The sequence below is a fragment of the Mauremys mutica genome, chromosome 6 (genome assembly GCF_020497125.1).
Source record: "Mauremys mutica isolate MM-2020 ecotype Southern chromosome 6, ASM2049712v1, whole genome shotgun sequence".
NCBI lineage: Eukaryota > Metazoa > Chordata > Testudines > Geoemydidae > Mauremys > Mauremys mutica.
Window position 1 is genome coordinate 33,776,822 of NC_059077.1, and position 26,110 is coordinate 33,802,931.

Here is a 26,110-nt window from a genome sequence, read left to right on the forward strand (position 1 = left end):
CTCATCACATTTTTCAATGAGGTGGCAATGATAGCTGAGAGCGGATTTTGGCACAATGTGTTTTGTTCAGCCATCTGTCAAATATAATAATAGGGAATCTTTTAAGCTGGATTTGGACTGCGACATGTGTTTAAATGGAGGTGGAACAAACATTTAATAATGGGCTCTTCAATCCAGCAGTGACAGGTATAACATGATTCAGTGGCTGGAAGCTGATGCTAGACAAATTCAGACTGGAAATAAGGTGTAAGTGTTTAACAGTGAGGGTAGTTAACCATTGGAACAATTTACCAAGGACTGTGTGGATTCTCCGTGACGCACAATTTTTAAATCAAGACTGGATGTTTTTCAAAAAGACTTCCTTTGAAATTGTTTTGGGGAAGTACCATGGCCCATGTTAGACAGGAGGGTCAGACTAGATGATCACAGTACTCCCTTCTGGCCTTGGAACCTACGTGGTGTTTACATTTTGCACTAGGCATGCTTCTGGGTAAAGATCAGATTTGCTTGGTTGGTTGAATTCAGGCTATTTCCTGTCAGTGGCACCATGATATCAGATAGTTAACATAAAATAATGCTGAAACAGACTAACAGCTAACTTTGATTCTGATGGAAATAAGCCAAATTCTTTGGGTCTTATTCCTGCACAGGTGTGTGGAAATAATATTAAACTTCATTCGAATCTTCCATCTGGTCTCTATTGATTTCTACTAATCCCTATGGGTATTTCTACATTTCCAGCTGGGAGCGTGATTCCCTGCTCAAGGAGACATGCTCTTGCTAGCTCTTTTCAAGCTAGCATGCTAAAAATAGAGTGTAGCTGTGGGGGCAGGAGCGGCTGGATGGGCTAGCTGCCCCAAGTGTGTACCCGTTCAAGACCCTAGGCATGTACTCAAGACCCTAGGCATGTACCTAGGCAAGCTAGCCAGTCCAGGGGCTCATGCTGCTGTGACTACATTCTATTTTCAGCACGCTAGCTGGATGAAAGCTACCATGGGTATGTCTCCTTGAACTGGAAGTCACCTCCAGCTCCAAATGTAGTCATACTCCATCAGTTTGGGCTAGCCTATGTTGGTTTCCTTGGAGGGCCATTTGCCCTAAAAACTGGCAGACCATAGCTAGATCTGTCTCTCTGTTTAAAAAGCTAGCTAGCCCTCTGGAACCAGTAGCAACAAGTTTATCTTACTGAAATTTCCACTAGGGATAGGAAATCAATGCATTTCAGAGCAGAAGTGGCACTGCTGCTACCAATACCTCTTAAGAACAGAGGCAGTGGCATAGCACCACCAACCTTTTCGATATCATGATTCACCCCAGAACCTCCATCCTCATCTAGTTAGACCTAGCCAGGACTGATCACCTATTTAGCAATAAAGGAAGACAGGCTAGATGAGATGCCATCATTACCCATTAGGTTGAGAACCCTGGACACAGAGGACGAGAAAATCATGTAACATTATTATTATGATGATGTTAGGATAGCACCTGGAGGCCTCAGTTGAGATTGGGGCCCCATTTTGTTAGACACTATAGTATAACATGGTATGAGACACGACACTGAAGAGCTTACTGCCTAAATATGTGAGACAAACAAAGGGTGGGAGAAAGGGACAACTATTATTCCAATTTTCCAGATGGGGAGCGGAGGCACAGAGAGATCAGGTGACCTGCCCAAGGTTACATAGGAAGTCTTTGGCAGAACCAGCAATGTAACTCAGATCCAGTCTAGTGTCTTAACCAGCAGATTAAGTCAAGTTCCAGTCTAGTGTCTTAACCAGCAGACCACCTTTGTCACTTCCATAACACTACTACCACTTTCCACACCTTGGTATGGCGGTTCAGTGTGGGTACTGCCACTGAGCATATCGAGTGGGGAACTACACTCAGACTGCAGGTATGATTGGTTTTGCAGCACAGAGGTAGAGAGTGCTGCACTAAAGGGGTTGAGAGCTGAGATGATTTGACAGAGTGGTGATCATTGAGCTTCATGATTCATTACACTGATGAAGAACGTGAGCACAAGCTAAAATGCTGTCACACAACACTGCTTGTTTTCAGTCATGCAGCCAGTATGATTGGGCCTTTTGTTGCTTATTTCTGCCGCTGTATCGTTGAGATGTACTAGCTGTAGCTGCTACTGCTGGCTGTTATTTTACCTCCTCCTCCCTGATCTTGTCAATAGCAGACAAAGACACTTCAGAACTGATTGGTTAGGTTTTGGTGTATTTATTTTCCAAGGGAGTGGGCACAATAAAATTGTGAGGTGCTTCTTCCCTTTCCTATGTGATGCTCTTGGCACAGCCTTCTCTTCTGAAAGGACAGAAGTGTGAGCATTGCAGCTGTGCTTATCACTTTCCCCCCTTAGTGTAAATATGGAGGAATGTTCTCCCCTGGCGAAAGGACATTATAGCACCATATGATACAAGTGCTTCTCCCCTTCCTCATCCCTCCCCTTCCTCCATAACATCATTGCCAATGGCACAAGTAGTAATCTAGCAACAGGGTAGTTGCAGGAGCGGCCATTCAACTTGTCTGGTCCCTTCATGTGCTGGCTAAATACCTTGTGCATGTTACCAAAGGAGCAAACATGTAGTAAACACAGCTAATATTCATAACTTCAGATACCAAGATGAATATACATGCATAGAAATAGCATAATCATAAGTACCAGCTATTTCACCTACATGACTATTCCCAAAAGAGAGTCTGAAAAATCACACCACGTACCTGGGACCCTATGTGCCAGCACCATGCCCCACTGAGTTTTGTTATCTGTTATGTAACAGCAGAGATGGAGCCAGTGACATGACTTTGTTTAGCTTAAAAGGGCAAGGTTAATTTTTAGCTGTTCAGGTGTGACTGCACCTTAAGTGAGTGAGGGCACACTGGCTGCCACACATTCAGGTTAATGGGCTTCAGTGTTCCTTTGTAGTTAACTTTTTAATGTTCATAAACCTGGTATGTGCTGAGGTAGTTTAAAGCATAACACAGGTTTTTAGGTCTGCAAATCTGTAAAACTCTGCCTCTTTGAGATTTTATTTATTATTAATTATTATTATTATTATTATTATTATTGCTGGTCATAATGTGGAAGGGTATCCTTTCTGTCCTCTGCTCATGAGGTTATGCATGTGTCTTGTAACACTCTTCTGAACACCAGTTGGAAGGAATTTTTTTTCCAGTAAGTGTGGACTGATTCTTTTCTCTTAGAAGGCACATAATTTTTTCAAGTTCACACTGATTAACACAGAAAACAATTGAGGCTGTTAAACTTTCTTCAAATTCCAAAGAAAATTAAGTTCAGCTATATCTTCCAGTACAGTGATGAAATGTGTGTTTGTATATACAAACATCAACATGCTTAACGACTCACTTTTGCCCAAAATATGTAGTATTTCAGTCTGTTTATATGGAATATGGGAGTTGGGTGAGGGGCCATTTCAGTATAAGTATGACTTATTAAAAGACAAACTGTATCCTAAACTGCATTATGGTATTGTACCCAAACATTGCATTTCAATGGGAGTTTCAACTTCCTTTGTAAGAACAGAACAGACTCCTGAAACTCTTACCACAAAAGTGGTCCATAGACATGCAAATAGTCCCATTGTCTTCATTGGGATTGATCAAATGATTAAGAGTTTACAAGACTGGGTTCCAAGTTTGTAAATTGTTCTAGATGAAACTGACAATGCGTGAGCTGTCAGATCAGAAGGAACATCATTCGAATAAAGGTGGGCAGATATGTGGTAAGTCTTAGCTCCGTTGCTAAGATGAGGAACATATTTTCAGCAAAGTTCTTGGCAGATTCCTGAGGCAGCTGGTTTAAGGTTGTCAGTGTTCGGCATTATAATCTTCACTTATAGTTCTCTCACTCACAAAGCTGGAAAATGAGGCATTTGTTTTATTTGTTTTGCTGCTCCAGTTCCAGTTAGCAAAATGCATGTTAGATTAGTTTGGCTGCAAAGAAGAATCCCATATACACTGGGGACAAGACCTGATTCCTGTCAGGCTGCAGAACCGGACTGACATCAGAATCCAAACATCTTCTGGTCAGTGCAAGCAGAGGCATTCCTCTAATGATTTGGACTTGATTTGATACAGTATGGATGTCATGCATAATTCAGACCAATGGGGAGAAACAGAATAAAAAACACTGTTTAAACGCCTTCCGTCCATCCCCCAACCCTCCCCTCTTGAAGACTCCTGACCAATTTAACAGCACAATACATATGCTAACAAACTTAAACAAAGCCTTTGTTTAAGTTTGTTAGCATATGCATTGTCCTGTTAAAGCCATATAAAGAATGAATGACCTCCCTAGCTGTGTTTGCTCCTTAAAGGAGCAGAGTACATTCCCCCCCCCAAGGGGGGGGCTAGCCCCAAGTCTTTCCGGTACCCCATACCTGCTAAAAATCTCTTGCCGGTACTGCGTATTGGAGAGTACAACCCTACTTGCACAGTATCTGAGTGCTTCAACAAACATTTAATGCATTCATCATCAACTGCCCTCTGGAGTATTATTATCCCCAGCTTGCAGAGGGGAAACTGAGATACAGAGAGACTACATGACTTGCCCATGGTCACACAGGAAGTCTGTACTGGAGCAGGGAATTGAACCCACGTCTAGTCCTACTGCCCTAATCGCTTGACCATCCTTCCACCCATTCTGTGCCAAACACCAAGCTAAATGATGGTATATATTAAGGGCAACTTTGTGATTTTTTTTAATAGATTTCTTTCTTTTCTTAGTCTCCCCTAAGAAGCACTGAATGAGGAGCAACAAACTGCTTGTATCCAGCACCCAAAATGAATAAAGAATAGCTACAAAATTGTGGTTGCACAACAGAGTCTAAATCCAACCACTGACTGGCTGGAACGTTCCTGTGAGACTCAGAAATCTCTTGTAACCCATTTTAACAAGCACACTCTGAACATCTGCAGTTAGATATTTTCCAATTGGTATCGTGTCCACAAACTTTAGCTTCACCACATAGGCCCAATGCTTATCTTATTTAACACAGTTATTATTCAGGTCATCCATTCTCTACTGCCATGAACTGGATGTAGCTCCCTCCAGAGCTCGTCAAATAAAATCCTTTCCGGAGATGCAGAGTACTACAGATATTGCAATCCGAGCCTCAGGAAAAGGATGCATTGTCTTTTCGGCATTTCAGATCTCCTGCCCACATGACTGTGTTGAAGCTGATAGTAAGTAGCATATAAAATAGTTTTATTTTTAAAGAAAATTAATACTCCAAATTAATGTTTATACCATCTATTCCACTAGAGCTCACCTCTTTAGTGAGGTACTTGAAAAGCATTTAGGGAACTGGCAAAATGGTAACATTTACAACTTTTAAATCCTCCAAACCTGCACCACAGTGAATTTGGATTAATAAGTGGCATACTGTGTCGATCTAGGATCGTTGATGCATTTGATATGAAACACAATTGCAAAACAATAAGCATCAAGTTTAGTTAATTGAGAAATGTATGGTACAGTGTATAATTATACTAGCCTTTCACGTTTGAAGGCTTGTGCTCAATGTCTAGATTGGATCGCAAAATAATCCTTGTCCTCAGCACAAACCCAATGCATAGTTTAACACTGCTGCTTAAGATTACCCAGCCCTGAAATTTCTGGTTATTTGCTGGCTAAAATTGCCAATTGCCAGACCCGTGTGAAAAAGTTACATAGTTACCTATATCCTGTCAAACACTCAAGTGCAGATCAAATCAACTGCATGTTATTAAAACTAACTACATTTCCAGTAAGAGGCAGTAAAGTGGTCACTCATCCGATAGTCCATACAGCATGTGGACAGCATCGTGAATTTTACTTAAGATTTTAGATGCAGTTTTACACATTTGTAACATGGTTTACAAAATACTCAATGTTTTTGAATTCATACATTTTTATAGAGTTCAGTTGGTAAGTAAGTTTGTTCATGAATATTCTATTTGCTAAGCTTTATACTTGATTTCTAGCAAGCGCTAGAGCCCAACAGGGCAGAGAAGCAGCCCAGTGAGAAGGGCTCGGGTAAGGCTTCACCTGAAAGAGTCCCCTTGCCCCTGCCTCTGGAACCCCCTCAATGAGCCTCCGTGTATCCAAATCCCCCCACACCTAGACCCCTCACTGAGCTGCCTGCACCCAGACTGTCCCACACAGAATCCTCTCACTCCACCTCTGGATCCCCCCACACTGAGCCTCTCCACACTTGGATCCTGCCTGCCCCACACCTGGTATGCTTGGCACAGAGGGTCAGGGCCCCAAGGTGTTTCTGGGGCAGGCCCAGACCTTGTGCTGTTTCAGGGTCAGGTGCAGCCTCACCACTGAGTCTGCATCCCAGGGGTGGGAAGGTGGGGAGGCTGCAGGGTGATCTCCCACCTTCGTACAGCCAGTGACCTGTGCTCCCCACTGCCTCAGTTTTCCCATCTTCAAAACAGGGATAATGATATTTCCCTGCCTCAGTGGGATGCTATGAAACTCAGATATTTAAGGGGGAACTTTCAAAAGTGCTTAGAGGAGTCAGATGCTCTATTCCTGCTGACAGCACTGGAACTCCCTTAGGGGCTTTTGAAAACCCTTCCCATGATGTTTGTAAAGTGCTTTCAGAGCTCAGATGGAAGGCACTATGAGTGCATGTGAGTTCAGTGTGAGGCTGCTTTGCAAATGTACAGGGCCAGATTCATCCCCATGAATAGTACCTTGAATCTGCCCATGGATTTCAGAGGTCTTCTCTGGTTTGTAAGGAAGAACTGACAGATGAGGGTGGCTAAGGGTGACAGAATCTGGCCCATAATTAGCCATGTACATTAAGTGAGTTGTATATTTCCTGCAGCTTGGATCCAATGCCACATTTTCCTCTTAGTTTTTGGTCAGAAATAAATTACTTTGAAGTTCAAAGATGCTCATGGAACTATGTGGGGAACACCAAGGGCTGCAAATTAAATCTTTGCCACACAAACATGTTGAGAAAGGGAGTCACTGACCGTAACCTTATGAGGTTTCTGGGGAAGTCACGTATCGCCTCACAGCCTCATGTTTCTGCTAGGCCCCTTGGTAGCTCTTTATATTCTTCCCAGTCAAAAAAGCAAGATGTTTGAATCTTGAGGAAATGTTAATGTGCTTCTAAGCAGTCCCAGTGCACAAATAAATTGTGTAGGTGCTTTGTGATCTGAATAATCTCACATGATCAGTCATACATTGTTCTCTTGTCAGCAACAGCCATCTAGGACCAGCCTGGTGTCCTGGATCGAGTCCAGAGTAAACAAGCACCCTAATGGAAACACCAGAAACACCCAGAATCTGCAGACATTCTTAGCTTGCAGAATGCCAAGTTTTGGAAAGAAAAAAGCTATTATACTCAACATGCAATCAGTTTAGTGGATGAAAGATTTAGATATGGAAAATTCCAAGCAAATTAATTTACAAAGAAATGGCCCTTTGGAAATACTGTTCAGATGTTTGCAAGCCTTCCCCAGTGGCACGTTCTAAAAATATTTGCTGTGGTCCGCTTAGGGCCAAATTCCTTGCTGGTGTAAATGGGTGACTTACGCTGATGTTAATGGAGCTGCACCCATTTATCCCAGCAGAGAATTTGTCCCTCCACCTGTACAACCCTATTCAGAGAATCATGGCAATAATGAACCCTACTTATAATAGTGAACATTTTTCCCACTCCAATTTTTAGTTTCTCATTCTGGACAGATGAAAGTCCCTGGTAACATAGGTGCTGACTCCATAGGTGCTCCGTTCTTCAGCACCCACCAGCTGCAGCTATTTGACAGGGCCACCAATGAGCTGTTTGGCAGCTGGGGAGGCACGTGGGGGAGGGCAGAGAGCAGCGGGCAGGTGGAGGCCTCAGGGGACGGGTTGGAGCGGGGGCAGCAAGGAGTGGAGTGAGGGCGGGGCCTTGGGAGAGGGGGCAGAGTGGGAGCAGGAAGAGGCGGAGTGAGGGCGGGGCCTTGGGAGAGGGGGCAGAGTGGGAGCAGGAAGAGGCGGAGTGAGGGCAGGGCCTTGGGGGAAGGGGCAGAGCAGGGGTGGGAAGAGATGGAGTGATGGCAGGGCCTCAGCGGAAGGGGCAGAGTGGGGTGGAGCACCCCTGGGGAAAACTAAAAGTCAGCACCTATGCCTGGTAACGTTGGATTCTACAGCACCTGTGCCATACAGCCAGACCCGCACACCCTTTTTCATTTCAGAGAGGTAAATGCAGAGATTTATATTGAATTTGTTCTTCACCAAAATGCCTGTTGTCACGTGCCGCTTCTACATGGTAGGTTGCAGGCCTGCTATGAGCTGGTTAGGCTTTTGTATCAGATATGGACTAGCTACAGAGCTTCCTTCCCAGCGAGATACACCAGATGTGTCCATTATAAGATCCTTTCATACACTGTCAGGTGTACCTGTTGTATGCCCAGATAAGGTATGTTACACACAGCACCACCCCAATGGCTGAACAGTATAATACAGTTTAGCATTGCATTACACCTGTAAAGATGAAAAGGTATCAACAAATGGCAATTTCAGTAACCGGTACTAGACTAGATTCACATCTGATGTATTCTAGCTTCTGCGACATGAACAAGAGCACAGTGTTCCCCAGTGAAGGAAATATTGCTGCTGTGGTGGTGGTAGACTGCAGCCCCAAAGGTAAGCGAATGAACTATGCACACGCTCACAGTGAACATTTTCTTAGGTGCAGTTCTGGGGGTTTGGGAAGATAACTCTGAAGTTAACTTAGCTGCGAACTTAGGAGTTCCAAATATGCCAGCCGATTTTCACTCTTACTCCACGTTATTTATTTAATATGCAGCATGTTGAGTAAGTAAGATTCACTGTGTATTTTTCAGATAACAATTTCATGGTAAACACAGAGTGCTACACAGCACTGCAAGATGCTATACATGCCAGCTGTGTTGATAGCAAAATTATATGACATTTATATTGTTTCATTTGATAAATGGCATCTGATCATGTAATTAAAGATCAAACCAGGAGGCGGGGCAGAGTTATATCTTAGAATGCTGAACTGTGCACCATTAGGACCAAAGTTGGCTATCACATGAAAGCCCCACGTGAAGCTGCATCCATGTAACTGAGAGCAGAATTCAGCCCTTAATATTCCTCTTAACATAACTCTGAGCATGGACTTCTATATAGCTCCTTCTTCTCCATTTTACAAACTACCAGTGGGAAGCCATAGAGCGCGCTAGTGTTTAATTGTACAGAGATATCTAACAAAGGGATCCTGAACTACTGTACAGGACTATCCCATGTAGGGAAATTGCTGCGTCTTCACAAAATCAGTAGGGAGAATACTTCCTCTGAGAAAAACACTTCCATCCTGAGACTGCCCAAGGGAGGAATTAAAGAGCAAAGTATATATATCACAACAGGATATACTCTAGTGTGTTATTGCTATTTCAGTATGTCAGGCTTTACCATTATGCTTGCCTTGTCAGTCCCAGTGCAATAACATTCAGAGGCGTTTTCATACTTTCTCCACAGTTTAGAAAGTGGCAAGTGGATGGTAAGACAAACAATTTGATTAAAGATGTTAAATGTTGGGTTTAGGTACTTACACAACTTCATAACATCTTTATATTATCATAAGACAAAAAACCCATCTTACTGCCATCATGTTTAGTAATTATACCCACAAGCACCTGGCAAACTTATGGCAATTATACTTAAATACATTTAATAACACTAAAAAGTTGACAATGTAAGAAAAAAGCAACTTGACAATGGTTAGGCTGCTGGTGTGCTGAGACTACTGCTTATCGTGCTGACAAATATTGTCTCATTGTTTCTTTGTGCTCACCCATTTGTCTGTATGCGACTGGGGTCTCTTGCCTTATACTTAGTAAGCGCTGTGGGGCAGGGAGTATCTTTCTTTGTTCTGTGATCATACAGTGCCTAGCTGGTCCATGACAGAGGCTCCTAGTTCCTACCACTATATAAATAATTCCAACCAGTTCTGCTATTATTTGTTTTTCTCATAGAAACTTTCCTTTCAACAATTTTTTTTTACCAAAATGACCATTTTTGTGGGAAATGACTCTGAAAAAGGAAAACATTAGTGTGGTAGGGTGCTGCTGGAGAAGCCCTTAATCAGCTTCTGCCACCCCAGTCCTAATCAGGGAGAATGGATTGGGGCTGGGTGAACTGTCCTATGTTTGCCTGGTAACTGACCACACCTGACAGCCTCATTAGCAGGAGCTATAAGGCTGGAAGAAAGTGAGAGAAAGTGGAGGTGGAGACTAAGAGTGGGAGGTCAGCTGCAGCTGCCGCTGCCTAGCATGTTGCTGGCCAGGCCTGTGGTAGGCCAAGCAGTGGTAAAGCCTGTAAATAGTTGGAAACTGGTGGTGGGGAACTGATCACGAATAAACAACATGAGTGTTGCACCAGACTGAAGTGTCCCTGATTCATGGAGAGGGGCCAAGGGGCTGAACCTAGAGGGGGCCAAGGTGTACCCCCATTACAATTAGGAACAAGGTGTGACACTTTGCCCCATATTCTTCATAGAGATATATTATGGTATGATTCTGGCATGACAAAGATGTATTTTATGCAAGATGGGTCATGTGAGATATCATTGGAAAGGTTATGATTTACTGAATATGATTGTCCTATTTGTATGCATGTATCATTTCTGTATCTGAAGTTAGGAATATTGTTTATGCATCTATTACAAATGTGTTTACACCTGGGGAACGCCCACTAGACAGAATGCAATCAGCCTGGATGGCCAGTTGGGAAGGGCCGTTAGGGAAAAAATAGGTCTTTGAAGATGCTAATCTGGGAAGCCTTCCTGGGGATGCTGTAAACAGCCTCTGAGTTATGGCTGCGAGGGTCAGGTGACCAAGTCACCTGGTACTGGACTCCATGGCAATACTAATATTTTCCCACTAACTGGGTGGTGGGAACCACACTGGGAGACAAAGGATTCCCACCATATGCAACAACTATTTAAGGCAGGGGAGTGACATCATTGAGGTTTGCTCTTCATTGACCTCCTGCCCAAGAAAGAGGACTGCTGGAAACACCTGAGAACAAAAAGACTGGATGAGGCGAGAAGGGCTGAGCCCAGGCAAGAAGGTCTTCTAGCCTGTGAAAAGAATATCTGGAATTTTAAATTACAAGCAAGTGCGGCTTGCCTTCAAGAATCTCTGCAATCTCCTAAAACAACAACATTAGGGTGAGAGTTTGCTACTTATAACCAGTTTCTTTAGTATACTAAGCTTAGATTGCATGTTTGTTTCATTTTATAGGTAATCTGCTTTGATCTGTTTGTTAGCCATATAATTACTTAAAATCTATCTTTTGTAGCCAAGAAACTTGCTTTTGTTTTGTCTAAAACCCAGTGTGTGGAATTCATAACTGGGGTGCAAAAAGCTGTTGCATATCTTTCTCCACATTGAGGGAGGGGGTGAATTTCATGAGCTTACGCTGTACAATTCTCTGTGCAGCGCAAGATAGTATCATTTTGGATTTACCCTCTAGAGAGGTGTGTCCACTTGAGTACTGGGCAGTTCCCTGGCTGAGCCTTCCCATGCAGAGCTGATCTCAGCATCTGTGTGTATAGCTGCAGATGGGTGTGTCCCTACCTGTATGAGTGCTGGTAAAATACGGCCTGGAGCCTGGGAAAGGGAGTGGCAGGCTTGCCTCAGCAGTACAGTTTGAAAGAGAATCCAGGCTGGTCGATCAAGCGCACTCAGTGGTAACCCAGTTCTAAGTGGCACCGGGGGGAACCCATCACACAAGAAGTGACCAATATGGTTAATGAGGGACTGCAAAAAAAATCTGAGGATTAAAAAAGAAGCAGAGAGCTAATCTATCCAGCCTGGCTTCTGAACACTCATGAACTGAGAAGTGAGGAGGGAGGGAAAAAAACAAGGTTTGTTGGTCAGGCACAGCTAGAGGAGCATTACCGTGCGCCATACTTGGTGTGGTTCATGCAGGTAACAATGAAATGGAAGAACTGAGCATTTGATCAGTTATGTCAGCTGACTGGGTATCACCAGTGTTTTATGATATACAGAAAATTAAGTATACCGCTTCCTTATCTTTAGGGTGGTGGGTGCTATAGCAAATGTTAGATCCTGTTTCATTGAACAGCACATTAGTTAGATTTGCAAATTATACTAACATAGGAGGTGCTGTGAAGACCAGCAGAGATGACAGAGCAATAATACAAATAAACGAGGAGAGATTTGTGGTAACCAAATGAGAGTGGAACACCCACAATAAAACATCTTGGGGAAAAATAATCCAAACTACATATATTTCCTCCCTATATGTACTTGGCAGGAGTAACACAGCATGAGATGTACTGGTCACAGTAAATAATGTAGTAAATTATGTATGAGTTGGAAGTGTAATATGGTGGTACCTATTCCCCATGGAATATCTTTTTTAAGGTATTTAGGCACCTAATGGGATTTTCAATAGTGCTCAGGATGTCCAGCTACTATAAATCAGTGGGAGTTAGGCGTCCAGGTGCTTTTGAAAATCCTACTATCTCTGTCTTCAGACACCTAAATACCTTTAAAAATCTGGCCCCATGTGATGTTAGGCTATGTAGACAGAGGCATAATGACACCGACCATATCAAGTTTTCTATGACACTGGTGAGCCTTCCCCTGGAATACTGCACCAAGTTCTGAGGCCCTCAATACCAGAAGGACACCTACAAATCAGAGGGGGTTCAGAGAAGAACAAAAATGATTCAGGGCTAGAAGGAAGGATTCATGAGTGGAGATGAAGAGAACTCAAAACCCATACTGATAGCTTGGCTAAGCAGGGACTCGGGGCCAGATCTGAAGCCCATTGAAGTCAGTGGATGTTTTTCCATTGAATTCAGTGGGATTCAGATAAAAGAGTAAGAGAGCCTGCAAGTATTTGTAGGGTGTTAACATCTGGGAGGATGAGACAGGGTTAGACTGCTCAGAGGGATATCAAGGAGGATGACACAGATTAAAGGAATATTTTGAATAGGAAGAAAAATCCTAAACAAGAGGTTTAGCTGACTCTGGAATAGTCTCCCAAGCAACAGCTAATAGAGGCCCTATTTGAGCCAGTCACTTACAATCAGAGTGGCGAGAGCAATGGAGAATATATTGTAAGGGAACAACAGTCCTGAATCAGCAGAGACAGGGGCTAGAGGCTAGAGGATCTTTTAGGTCATTTCTAGCTCTAACTTTTTCTGTGATTCTGTAAATTGTGAAGAACCCAACAGTGACTCAGGGCTGAGTCAGATGGTACAATGAAAATAGTAGCTGTGCCTGAATCCTTAAGGATTTTGTGGAGGATTATTAGCGCCAAAGGGGTTGTTAGTTTCCAGATGTACCAGAAAGGCTCAGCTGTATGTTTATTTCTAGTGACACAATGTCAAGATGGTGGCAAATCAATTCTAAGGGAAATTTAAGATAGCCTTTGAAAAAGAAATTTAAAAGACAGGACGAAAACGTTGATGTAATGTTGGTTGGTTGGTTATTGCTAAATAAGCACGTAAAACCAGAGCTGCCATTTCCACTAGATCTGACCTCTGCTGTGCAGGTTCCCTACCCACATGGGCTTTTCCTTTGACAACAGAGTGAGGAATGCATTTAGAATTTTTGACCTCCGATCATCACGCACAATGAGCACTTGCTTCAAATTAGCACTTCTCTGTTAAAGTTCTTTATTTGCATCCCACAAGGTTTCTTCTAGGTTTGATGGGTTATTTAGTACAGGGGTATTTACAATGTAAATATTTGCTATTACATTAGAACAGGATACAGATACATGCATTGTTTTCCCTTAACATCCCATTAATTTTCAGGAAGGTTAAACACCAAATACTCTTATATATTTAGCAATTATTTTGATCTATACTAATACACAAGTGAATTAACTCGGGGCTTTGGCATGAGCTGGCACCTGATCTGCCAGCATCACAGCCATATTGGAGCTTGTTAACAAAAGGAGGAAGAATAGACAAATGAAGGAGAAGAAAAGATTGAAACAGAAAGACAAAGAAACAAGAGGCAGAGAAAGCAGAATGAGGAAAAGAGGACCCACTAGCCGGTTGAGATGTAGACCTTCTATAGGAGGTGATCCTAAAGGGGCCTTTGTGACGTGATAATGTCTCCAAGAACAGCTGTTGGCTGCCTGTCCTTGAATGCGGATTTTTTTCTTTATTATGAATGCCTAGTACTTAGCAAGATTTAAAGCAGGACTGGGTTTTGTATGGATAACAAGTTACAATAGCAAATACTAAAAACTAGAGTTTGAGACAGGATGTGAAATATCATGCTTCAGGGCTCAAACCAATCTGTTAGGAGTTAGGGAAAGTAAATTAGGCAAAAGTGCAGGAATCATCAGACAGGCAGGCAGAAGTGCCCTCCTCTCTCCATCCTCACATCCTAGTTAAATAAAACCAAAACCACATACACCGAAAAAATAGTAGTGCTTAACAGGTGCAGTATGCAAATATAGTGTCTTCCATCATGCTGTATTTCAGTTCTACATTAACTCATACTAATCTGATGAGTATTCTGGTGGATGACACCTGGAAACTGCGTGTAAGGGACCAGGGCACAGGCAGTCTTATCTAGTGGTTAGGGCTGAGGTCTGCCCTCCAGAGACTGTAATCACTGGGCAGGAGATGGAGGAATTGCAAGAGCCCAGTTCCATAAGCAAGAGTCAGGATTGGGGTCAGAGAGCGGAGAGCAGAGGTGGTACCTGAAGGGAATGGTCAGAGTCAGGCTGGCATCAGAGGCCAGAGGCAGTACAAGGTTAGAATCAAGAGGCAGGAATCAGGGTGAGAGTCAGGCTAGAGTCAGAGACTAGAATATCAAGCAAAGTTTGGCATTGCAGCAGCCCAAGATCTGTATTACTATCCAGACAACTTCCTGGGTCAACCCCTGAGGTTAAATAGGATGCTTAGTCACACAGAGGGCCTCAGGGCACTATCATTCTGGGTCTCTTAGGCGGCACTTCCTGCGGTACCTATGTAACACCGACAGACACCGGTCGTCGGCTGGCAGAATTGAACCTGGAGCCTCTGGAGCTTAGTGCATGAGCCTCTACCGCCTAGGGTTACCAGATGTCCCGATTTTATAGGGATAGTCCTGGTATTTTGAGGCTTTTTCTTATATAGAAGCCTGTTACCCCCAACCCCCATCCCAAGTTTTCACACTTGCTGTCTGGTCACCCTACTACTGCATGAGCTAAAAGCCATGTGGCCCTTAGCTTAGGCTGTACAGCAGACTCATTAATCTCTCTCTCTCTTTGTCTCAGTGCCACTAGAGGAGACAGAAGACCACACCCAGGAGATGTGTGGGTTACACCTACTCTCCATAGTGCTCCCTGGCTGTGCTACTGCATGACCTCTTGGTGGCAGTGTAGGAATATCAGCCCTCCCAGGCTCCGCAGAGCTGTGTTCTGGTCCTTACACACTAGGTTAATTTTGAAGTGGTGAGGGGGATGTTAGATCATTAAGTGGGGTGGGATTCCAAACAGGATGCTAGTCTGGAGTGGAAATCCGTCTTGAGAATCTGACCACCATCTTCTCTGCTTCCAGAAACCCTCTCCTTGTTCTGAATGACTTCTGAGCATGGTTACAGGAGGACTGGGAGTAGGGAGGAGTCAATGAATCAGTAATCAGAGCACCTTGTGGTAGGTGCAGGTAGATGGGAGAGGAATTTGGGTTAGGGGAGGGAAGGGACCAACTAGTGCAGAGGGGGCTGGGCCATTTTCAGTGGGAGAGGAAGGGATGTGCACCCGAGGACAAGGATTTTCACCTTCCCTTCTTTGGTAAATTTATATTTAAAAGTTAAGCATCAAAAACCCAAACTTCATTTAAAATAAAGTAAAAGCACAAAGTGACTGTAAAGGAAATGCTGAGTTTTTGATTGCACCTTTTAACTGAGCCCAATTGTGCCTAAATATAGGCATACATTTTGATCCCTTAAAAAATAAAAATGCAGACTAAGGCCCCAACTCTGCAAAGTGATCCATCAATACAGGCCCTTATATCCATGTGGAGTCCTGCAGGCAGATTGCTTTGCAGGATCGGGACTTAAAAAGGGAAACACAGAATTACATAGTGTTAATACATATTTTCACTTTATATTTTCAAGTGTTGGGGAATATTTAGAAAGCATCCTGTGTTGCAGTCCACACTAGGCTAATCTTCAGTAGTGCTGTAGGCTTAATTAATTAATGTGTGCAAAATGCTTTACGAGAGTTGCAGAAGTGCCCATTCTTAGGTTTTTACACAACATAATTTTACTCATGCAGTGCTCTGGAAACTGCTGCTGAGGTGAAGCCTTATTTAGATTTTATCAAAATCCTATTTTAGGTCTAACAGGAAGGCAACATGGTCAGTTTGTCGTATAATTTATTATTACTCTCTCTTAGCAAATGATGAGCAAAAGAAACCATCTTGAAAGTCTCCCCCCTTCCATTGAACCAGGGAGGGAGAGAGGGCATGGCCCATCTTAAGGCAGTTAGTTACTTTCAGCATGTACAGAATGCAATAAGTGGGAAACGTGATTTTTTTATTTTTTTTTAAACGTAAGGCCAAAATCATCCCTGGCATCCCTCTATTGGCTTCAGTGGAGTGAGGCCAGAAATGGATTTATCCCAGTATTATGTTTCAGGAGAAGGGCAAATTGTTTATTTTCCACAAGAAAAAATGCCTGAAGATCATAAATGTTTTATTATTAAAGCTTTTTAGTCTGGAGCAATAAAGCGGGTAGTTAACATTGATGAGAAAGTAAAAAGTAATGTTGACAATAGAGTTCTCCTCCAAGTAAGTGCCTTCTCAGTGATGAACTACACCTCTACCCCGATATAACGGGACCCGATATAATACGAATTCGGATATAACGCAGTAAAGCAGTGCTCCAGGGGGTGGGGTGGGGGGGAGATGAGCACTCCGGCGGATCAAAGCAAGTTCGATATCACGCGGTTTCACCTATAATGCGGTAAGATTTTTTGGCTCCCGTGGACAGCGTTATATCAAGGTAGAGGTGCATATGTAACCTGGCCTCTTCTGGTTGTTTTAAAAGCCTCTTCCAGTTGACTACAGCCTGCTATTCTCTGCTGCATGTGTGCACAGCAGCAAAACCAGGACATTGCCACAGACATGAGGTTTGAGGGACTTGTGGAGGGGAAAGGTCTCTATTCCCTTCAGACTGGCATCATGTGAGCTGAACTCCTGACTCAGGGGCATGTTTAGCCAAAGGGGGAAGGAGTCAGGGAACAGTTGCTCTGCAGTGCATTATCTCCTCTCAGAGCAGAGTGCAATTTAAGGGCAAGATTGTGATTCTCCTATGTGGGCAACTGGCATCAAGGGGGAGGAGGACAGCAACCTCTCTGGGGCTGCTGCTCCTTCCTTCTGCATAGAGAGGCAGAGTCTTCACTCCACCCTCCAGTACACAGGCCAATCCAGAGGAGGAATTAAGCTGTGCATGGTAAAGGTGTGGCATAGATGACTTCCTCCCCGAAGAAACAGGGGACAAATGCTATGTGCTGTCCCTTACTCAGCTATAGTGGCAAATCCACAATTTAACTGAATTTACTGCTCATACGAGCATCAGTATCTCTCCCTACACAGCTTTGAGATCTAACTGAAGGACCTGTCTGAATGGCAGGAGTGAGCAACCAATGGCGTAGAGGGAAGATAGTGTAGCTGTGCTGCCGGGGAGGAAGATTCTGGGGGAAAACATGGAAGGACCATGAACAGTGGGAAACAGCCCTTCTTCCACAGATTTTTGCCTTCTGTGATAATTAGGGGCCATATTCCATGGCCTTATTACTGTGCTTTCAGCTCCATTTTAAGGTCACAACAGGTCTCAGCAAGCATGTTCTCTGCTTCTGGCCATTTGTGTGTCTTGAGAGGCTGTTATGAGCCTAAGCATAAGAAATGTTTTCCACAAGAATCTTTCGCAGTAAGTAACAATCACAAATTCTTTCTGTTCACTGTCTTCTATTTGTATGTTTATTTAAAAAAAATAAATCTAGAAACTAAAACTACATATTAAAATAGATAATAATACAGGCCTATAGAATTTAATAACTACAAATGGTAGAAAGATTCATACCGTATTTTGTTTCACAACTGAAAATTTTTTACCTGCTTTATTACCATAAGTAATACGCTTTTCATAAGTGTTTTGAGCCAACCTATAGAGTGTGTGAGAACAACTGTAAAGTGCAAACACTGAGTTTAGTCACAGGTCTGTCTGAGGCCCGGTAACTCACGTCACTGGTGATCTAGTATCCTTTGAATAAAGGCCTCTGCTTGTAAGAAGCAATTTTATTAACACCACATCACCATCATCCGGTCAGTACTACATGCATTTTGGACATATCCAAAGCAAATGTACGTAATCTTTATCCACAAACTTTCACAGGGTTTGTTTGTTTATTTGGGGCTTTTTTTATGGATCTTTCATTAAACTAGATAACAACAGAAGCCATCACCAGTGGAATAAACAAGCTCTTCATCTAGTGCCAACAGAATTATTGCCAGATCTTTTTACTGAAAAAGAATGAGATTCTTTGTAGAAATTCAAACAAGGTTGCTTCATAGATGTAAGCTGGCATGTGGCAAATTAAAAAGTTGAAACCAAAAGCCATTCAGACAACAACAAACCACGAAAGTTTTTCCCTTTTCTTTTCCTTCCCATTTGAGTTTTGCTATAATTCAGTCTGCAATATTCTGATTTAAATTCAATGTGACTGAGGCTTTCCCAATTTTTTTAGGATAAACAGAACAGTACGAGTCCATTTTATGTAATGCCACATCTCTAGCATATCCTATGCACTTTAAAAATGTCTTGGTATTTTAGAGTTATACTGCTGAGTTCATTAAGGATCTATTAAAGCTTTTACTAAACCATTTCGTCAGTATTCCATGCGTTTAACTTTGTAGATAATGTGGGGAATATTCTGGTAGGCAGAATATTAGATATCTGTATACAGCTGCTTTTACTTAGTACGTAAGATATATTGCTAACATGTTTGAGAATAAAAACTGAAATTTAAAGTAGATTTAGTACTAGATACAAGCATATTTCCTATTGTATGTAAAGTGTTCAAAATACCTAAAATATATTCCAAGTATGAAAATGATGCACAGTAATTTACACAAACTAACAATTTAGGCTTCTTACTTCTCCTCTGCCGAATATAAATTGCATGAGTGGATCCTGCCTTGGGCATGGAAACCTGGACACAGAATATTTTCAGTAGGATGTAGATGCCGAAAAGCTTTAGAGGAGGGGCTCAAGTCACTGTTAATGAAACTGCCTCAGGAAAAGCTGATACGAAGCCTGACCTGCTCTTATTGAAGTCAATTACAAGAGTCCTATTGATTTCAGTGGGAATGGAATCGGGTCCATGCTGACCCAGTTTTCAACCCCTCTCTGCCCTCTTGACTATTACTGGAATCCAAAGGCTTGGAGTATTAGAGGCTAAAGAATTTCAACATAGACAAAAGCAAAGTAAAGTCATGCTTGGTTGGATGAAAAAATCTTACTAGATTATCATTTCAGAAATTACTGGATATTAAAGAAAGGCCTGTGTAATGCAAGGTTTTTAGTTGTTTCTGTCCCATAAAAGAAATAATTTGAAACCAGAGAGTTTTGTCTGACAAGTGCTGTTTCTTGCTAGATTAATCAGCTCTTTTAAGAAGCACAAAACACTGGAGGGTTAGTTTAGTTTTTCTGGGTGCACAGGAAGTGAACATAATCAATTAAAGCTGTCACTGTAAATACTTTAGAAACCAGGACGATCCCCTTGAACTGTTTATCAATGAATGGCATTATTCAATATGTGTAATCCTTCAAAGATTAAGAATCATTAGCTAATAAGACCATGCCTTAGTGAATCTGTAACATCTGCATTTTTGCTGATCACAGAAATGCATCTGTCACAGAGAGAGGAAACAGACAACCATTCCCCAACTGAAAACCTTATGAAAGCAGGACTTTGGGCAGAGAGGACCCCAACACCAAAAAAACCTATGGCCAGTGATTTTACAATTGCATGGGAAAAAATCAGTTGGCAAAAAAAAAATGAAAAAAATAAACAATAAACAATAAAAAACCTCAGAGTAAATCTGAGTTTCAAAACAACAAACTGAAAAGCAACCATCATCTTCAAACTAGACAAGACTTCTTAGCTCTCTGTTGCTTACAATGTCCTTGTAAGGAACTCTTCAAACAGTTAGAACCCCATTTCATCACAACAGATTTAGTTGGTCATTGACACCAAGAGAGAACAAGTGACTGAGATGACAGGCAGCACTGAAGAAGAGGTTTATCCCTCCTTGTTAGTCAGCTTGATAAGAGATGTTGATTCTGAATGGCCTTACAATGGCGTTTTTATTTGTTTGCTTAATACTGAACTGTTAGAGCTGCACACAGCTGAGCTGACAGGAGATTCAAACTGAGAGGGTTCGTTTGGGAATTACGGGGGTGGTGATGCACAGGAAAATAGTCTCTGTCTTCTTCACAGGAAAGTCAGCTGATAAGCTGATCTTAAGACAACATATCTTCCTTCCTGTAAAATGCAATAACAGCCAGATCTTATGACCTCAATGACCTCCTGCTAACTTTATTCCTAGCAGAGTGAGTGAATGGTGGGGAAGCTTTCCTTGGCAAATATATCACACAACTTCCATATGAATCATATGGCCATCCTTAAAATGGGAGCCAACAATACCAACATACTGGCCCACATATTTTTCAAAGCAAACGAGTTCACAAAGAAGTCCCCTGCACGTGAAGATAAGCTGCAGCAGCCTTTTCATTAAACATCCGCTGTGTACTTCCTGTCAGAGCAGTGGGATGGGGGGGGAGGAGCTGATTGATGAGCACTAGCAGTCAGTCTCATGGTTTCTCATTTCGTTATTTAGGCCAGATCTTCCCTACAGCTCTCAGCAGAGGGCAAAGAGAAACACAGCCATGTGTGTCACCCTATTAAGTACACACAGCTTTTGCAGCCCTGTGCTGTGTTGTAGTCTTTCTCATCCCTCTTTTGGCACTATGCAGCAGAGTAAACATCATAAAGAACATAAAAAGGAGTTTTCCTGAATTTTCCCTTCATTCCCCTGGCAACAGAAAGCTTTAATAGGGTAGCTTTTCTCAAGAAAACATTCCCCTCCACCCCCCACTCAAATAGGGTTGGCAAGAACTCAAGCCTTGTGCTTGGGCAATGCTCAAGGGTCCCTCCAGGAAGCTGTGTTTGGAAAAGAGTTAACACAGCAGCTCGCTCCCCCTGCTTTTAATTACACCATGGACATGTTCACTTTCTCCCTTTGAAAATAACTCAGTTTGCAGAATCTGAACAGCTCTTTCTATCCTACAATAATAACGAGACTGAGCACAGAGGGCCTGGGCCTGACTCTCCGTTGCCTTGCACTTTGGGTAGCCACTGACACCTGTGCCAAGTGACCGTAAAATGCTCCCAGTTCTGGTTTGCTAGTGTTTAACCACCATTTTGCTTCAATGCACACTTATCCTCTTCGAAAAGCTTTGCGAGCACTAACTACTTACACCTCACAATATTTCCTTTTCTTAAACATGTATACTGCTGCTGAGACAAGGGCAGGTCAGGACCCAGTTTTGCTGGGTGCTGTGCGAACATAGAAAATGACAGTTCCTTCCTCAAAGAGTTTAGTCTAAAAGGCAATACAACTGGTGCCTGGACTAGGCAAGCACATTGGGCTTGGGAGTACAGGCACGGCCGGCTCCAGGCACCAGCGGAGGAAGCGGGTGCTTGGGGCGGCCAATGAAAAGGGGCGGCACGTCCGGGTCTTCGGCGGAAATTCGGCAGCAGGTCCCTCAGTCCCTCTCGGAGGGAAGGACCAGCCGCCGAATTGCCACCGAAGAATAAAGCTGGAGCCGGCCCTGAGTACAGGAGACACTGGAACAATGAAAATAGCATGGACGCAGTTCTTCGCCCCTAGCAAGGCTTGTAAATATATTATCCCCATTTTTACAGTTGGGGAAACTGAGGTAGAGAGTTTAATTGATTTGCACAAGACCACATAGTGAATCAGTAACAGAAGCAGGATTAGAATTCAGGAGGTCTGGGCTTCCAATGCTGTGTTCAAAACCACCTGATTGTCCTTGTCATAGACCAGAATTTGGGAGGTCATGGCTAGTGGTCAGAGCCAGGATCAGTAGCCAAAAATAGAACCCAAGGGTCAGAGCAAGAGTCACAGGTCAGATGCCAGAGCCAAGGGTCAGAGCTGGGTTACCTGAATTGAGGGAAGGCAGGGGCAAAGCTGGATCCAAGGCAGGAGCAGGACTGGGTGCCTCTTAAGGGCCTCAGCCCCCAGTTTCTCAAGGGACTTCCGATGGAACTCTCACAATATCTCCAGAGCATGGATATTCTTTACTGGTTCCCAAGACCTCTCATCCAGAATGTGGCCTTCCCAGTCCCCCAGATCCTGGAGCCATCCCCTAACTTGCAGAGAGTCGAGGATTCAGTGGACCAAGTACTCCTCCTGTTCATGGACTGTTATGGGTGGTGCTGGTGGGTTGGAGCGGTATGGGTCTGGGTTCTCAATGTAGGGCTTTAAAAGTGAAATGTGAAAGATGGGGTAGATCCCCAACATCTGCAACCTGAAGACCACTGGATTTACCTGTTCTATAATCTTGAAGGGGTCCAGGGCACTGAATGAGCAAGGTGTAAAAAGGCCCTGGCACAACCTTTGGGGGACCAGCAGCTGACAGAGTACTTGTCAAGTCTGTGGCTCTTCCACCAGCCAATAGAAGCGGTCTTGCCTTGGGGTTTTAGGGTAGCACCCCCCTTTTCTTGATCCCTAGCGGTGGCCTGTTCCCAGGCGTGCTTAAGTGTAGGGTCCTCTCGTTGTTCCTGGATAAAGTCGCCAGCATGTTCAAGCTCTGTCTGCACCACATTGACAGAGGAATCTGTTTGTGTAGGTGGGGGTACAGGGGTGTCGGTGGACCCGGAGGGTCCTTCCCCTAGGTCATCATCATCCCGACCCCTCCCAAGAAGCCCTCTTGTTACCTGCCTCTCGCCTTCTCCTGCCAGAGGGTTCTGGGTGGACTCTTGCAATAGTCCTCGGAACCATGGCCAGTCTTGCCCCAGACTCACCGGATAAGCCAGTCTATATGTTCACCCTTATCAGCAGGGCAGTACGGCCTAGTGGCCAGAGTCCATAAATTCACCCTTGTCACTGGGCAGTAAGACCTAGGGACCAGTGTCCATCAAACCACCCCTTTTCACAGGGCAGTAAGGCCCAGTGGCCCAAGTCAATAACTTCGCCCCTTTTTGCAGAGCAGTACAGCCTAATGGCCAGAGTCAGGAAATATGCCCCTTCTCAGAAGTCAGTAAGGCCTAGTGGCCCAAATCAATAATTTAGCCCTTGCTCGTAGGGCAGTAAGGTTTAGCGGCCAATGTCGGACACAGGGGAAAGGGTTGTGCCCCCCAGCAGGTGGGTCCGGGCCCTCCCTCTCCCCCGGACCCCAGCCCAGGGCCCTGGTACTGGCCGTAGTGTGGGCCATTGAGTCAGCAGGGAAAGGCTGCTACTGAAACATGCTGACTCAAGGCTTCGGCTTACTCACCAGTCTGCCATCGGATTCCCCTGGGCTACTTCCTGCTGTCATCCTTGCTGCTGTGGTCTGGGCCTCCCTGTTATCTCTAGGTTCTCTGGTCTGTCCTTCCTCTGAGCTCTGCGATGCCTCCGGGGTTGCCTTTGTGTCCGCCTGGGCTGCAGTATCTCCAGCTCCTAAGGTCACAAGCTTCCGCTGAGCCTTGGCTGGAGCAGGCAGCGTACGTTCTTCCTCCCTGGCAGTCTGCCCCAACTGAGCCGAGCTGCTCCCCTTTATATTGGTACACCTGGAGCATGCCCAGTAGGGTGAAGGGGGTGTGGTTTCCTCAGCCCACAATGTACGATTAACCCTTTCCCATCCAGTGCGGGGCAAGTGTGCCCCATCACAAGCTGGTATGGCGTACCAGAAAAAGGAGCAGCAGAATGTGGCCCCACGCTGGCAGCTCCTCCGGCACAGCTGTACCACCCCCAGCCCTTCCAGGCAGGGTCTCCTCCAGCTCCCAGCTGCAGCCCTGCCAGAAGACAGGGCTGGGGGGGCGGGGGGGAGGGGAAGGCATGCAGTACAGCCACAAAAGGAGCTGCTGGTGTTCTGCTCCTTTCCCCACTGCCCCTCCCCGTGGGGAAAGGACTAAGTCCTCAAATTGTCCTCTTGATTTTTCCAGGAGCAGAGATGCTCAAGACAAGGCCTTCCTGGTAAGTAAACTGATAATCAATGTCATTTGGGTTTGGCCAGGAGGCACAACTGCAGGCATAGCAGAAATAGGAGCCAACACTGATTTAGGAACCTACAAAATTTGGTGATTGCCATTAAATGTGTCAGGCAGGGGGAGCTTGGGTTTGTGGGGAGCCAGAGTTGGAGCTGAAGGTGGTGTGGCTTGAGCTTGCAGGACTGCATTCTGCACCTGGGAATCTGGGCCTGGAACATCTGTAGAGTTCCTACTATCTCTGTCAGAGAGAGATTGGGCTTTGTAGAATACATGCTCGCTGTATCAGCTTTAGTCCCTTTATTGTTGGTGTTTTGTCCTGCTCAAACTGTCAGAAACTGAGATGTGGGTGGTCATGCTTAGTGGATGGAGCCAAATAGGTGCCCAGGGTCAGAGCTGGAGTCGGAAATCAGGAATCAAAGCTGGAGTGAGGCAAGGTGGAACAGGGCAGGAACAGGGCTGGCCTGCCCTGGAACAAGCTGGCTCAAGAGCTATTGCAGCCATGGGTGAATGCTCTGAGCAGCCGCTGAATGGCTGCTACTGCTGCTGGGCTTAAGAGCTGGTCTGCTGACTCTTCCAACCAATCAGACAGATGCTACAGGCCTGCTGCACTTGGTAGGTTGCCTGGAGATTGGCTCAGCTGAAGGCTTCATTCCTGACAATGTCTTTCACCAGAAGATTCATTTTAAAAGAGGATGGCCAAGATTTTCCACAGTGACTGGTGATTTTACAGAGCTGGTTGCAAATTTTTCAACAAAACTTTTTTCTCTCTCAAGCTCCCTTGCTGGAGCTGTTCCACTTCGTATAAATAAGTGTTCACTAGCTCAGAGACAGAGAGCGTGACTGACTCTCTGGTCCTGGGGTTAGAGCTCTTGCCTAGGATATGGGAGACGCAGGTAGCCATCGGACTTTGGGTGCCTCTGTTTTTGGATACACAATCTGAGACATTTTAAAGGAGTGTGTTTTTAAGGGCACGTGCTCAGCACTTTCTCCAAAACGGATCCCTTTAGAGTCACTATCACGGCAGGCTTAGTAGTCAGGGCTGGTGTCCAAATCCAAAAGCCTAGGTCAGGGTTTGAGTGTTGAAGCCAGGGGTCAAGGTTGGAGTCTGAGTCCAAGCACCAAAACCAGGGGTCAAAAAATGGGGCCAGAGTCCAAGCACTGAAACCAGTGGACAAAGTGAAAGACAGAGTTCAAGTGCTGAAACTGAGGGTCGGGATCTGAATCAGGTTTCAAGGGCAGAAGCCAGATTCCAAGTTGGGGTCAGAGTCCAGGAGCAAGCTGAGAGATAGGTCCATCACTACAGCTGTCTGGGGAGTCCACCTAGTTGCACAAACACTTCCTGGAACTTCTCTTGGGATGCCTGGGCCAATCAGGGGCCACAAGGGAAGCTGTTAGTCCAGCCTTCCAGGGTGGTATTTATCTCCATGGTCTATGTGATGATGCATACACCCATATCATGGCTTCTGGGTGGCAGGGTGGAGCCTAGGTTCTATTCCTCACAGAGCATCACAGTCTCAAGCTGGGCACCTGAAAATTGAAGCAGCCAAAATTGCCAGTCACTTTGGAAAAATCTTGAGCTAACTGTTACTGAGAACAAAACAAAACAGTCATTATATACTTGCTTTATATCTTAGCCAACAGGTAAACACTGGCTGAGGGAGCTCTGCTCTGCTCTCACATACCAGACCACTTCATCTATATTTGCTTATAGCATCTGAACATAACTTGATACAATTTGCTGTTCACAATTAGACTGGCATCCAACACATAATCTAACACACCAACTTTTTCACTGAATGGACCACATTTTAATAA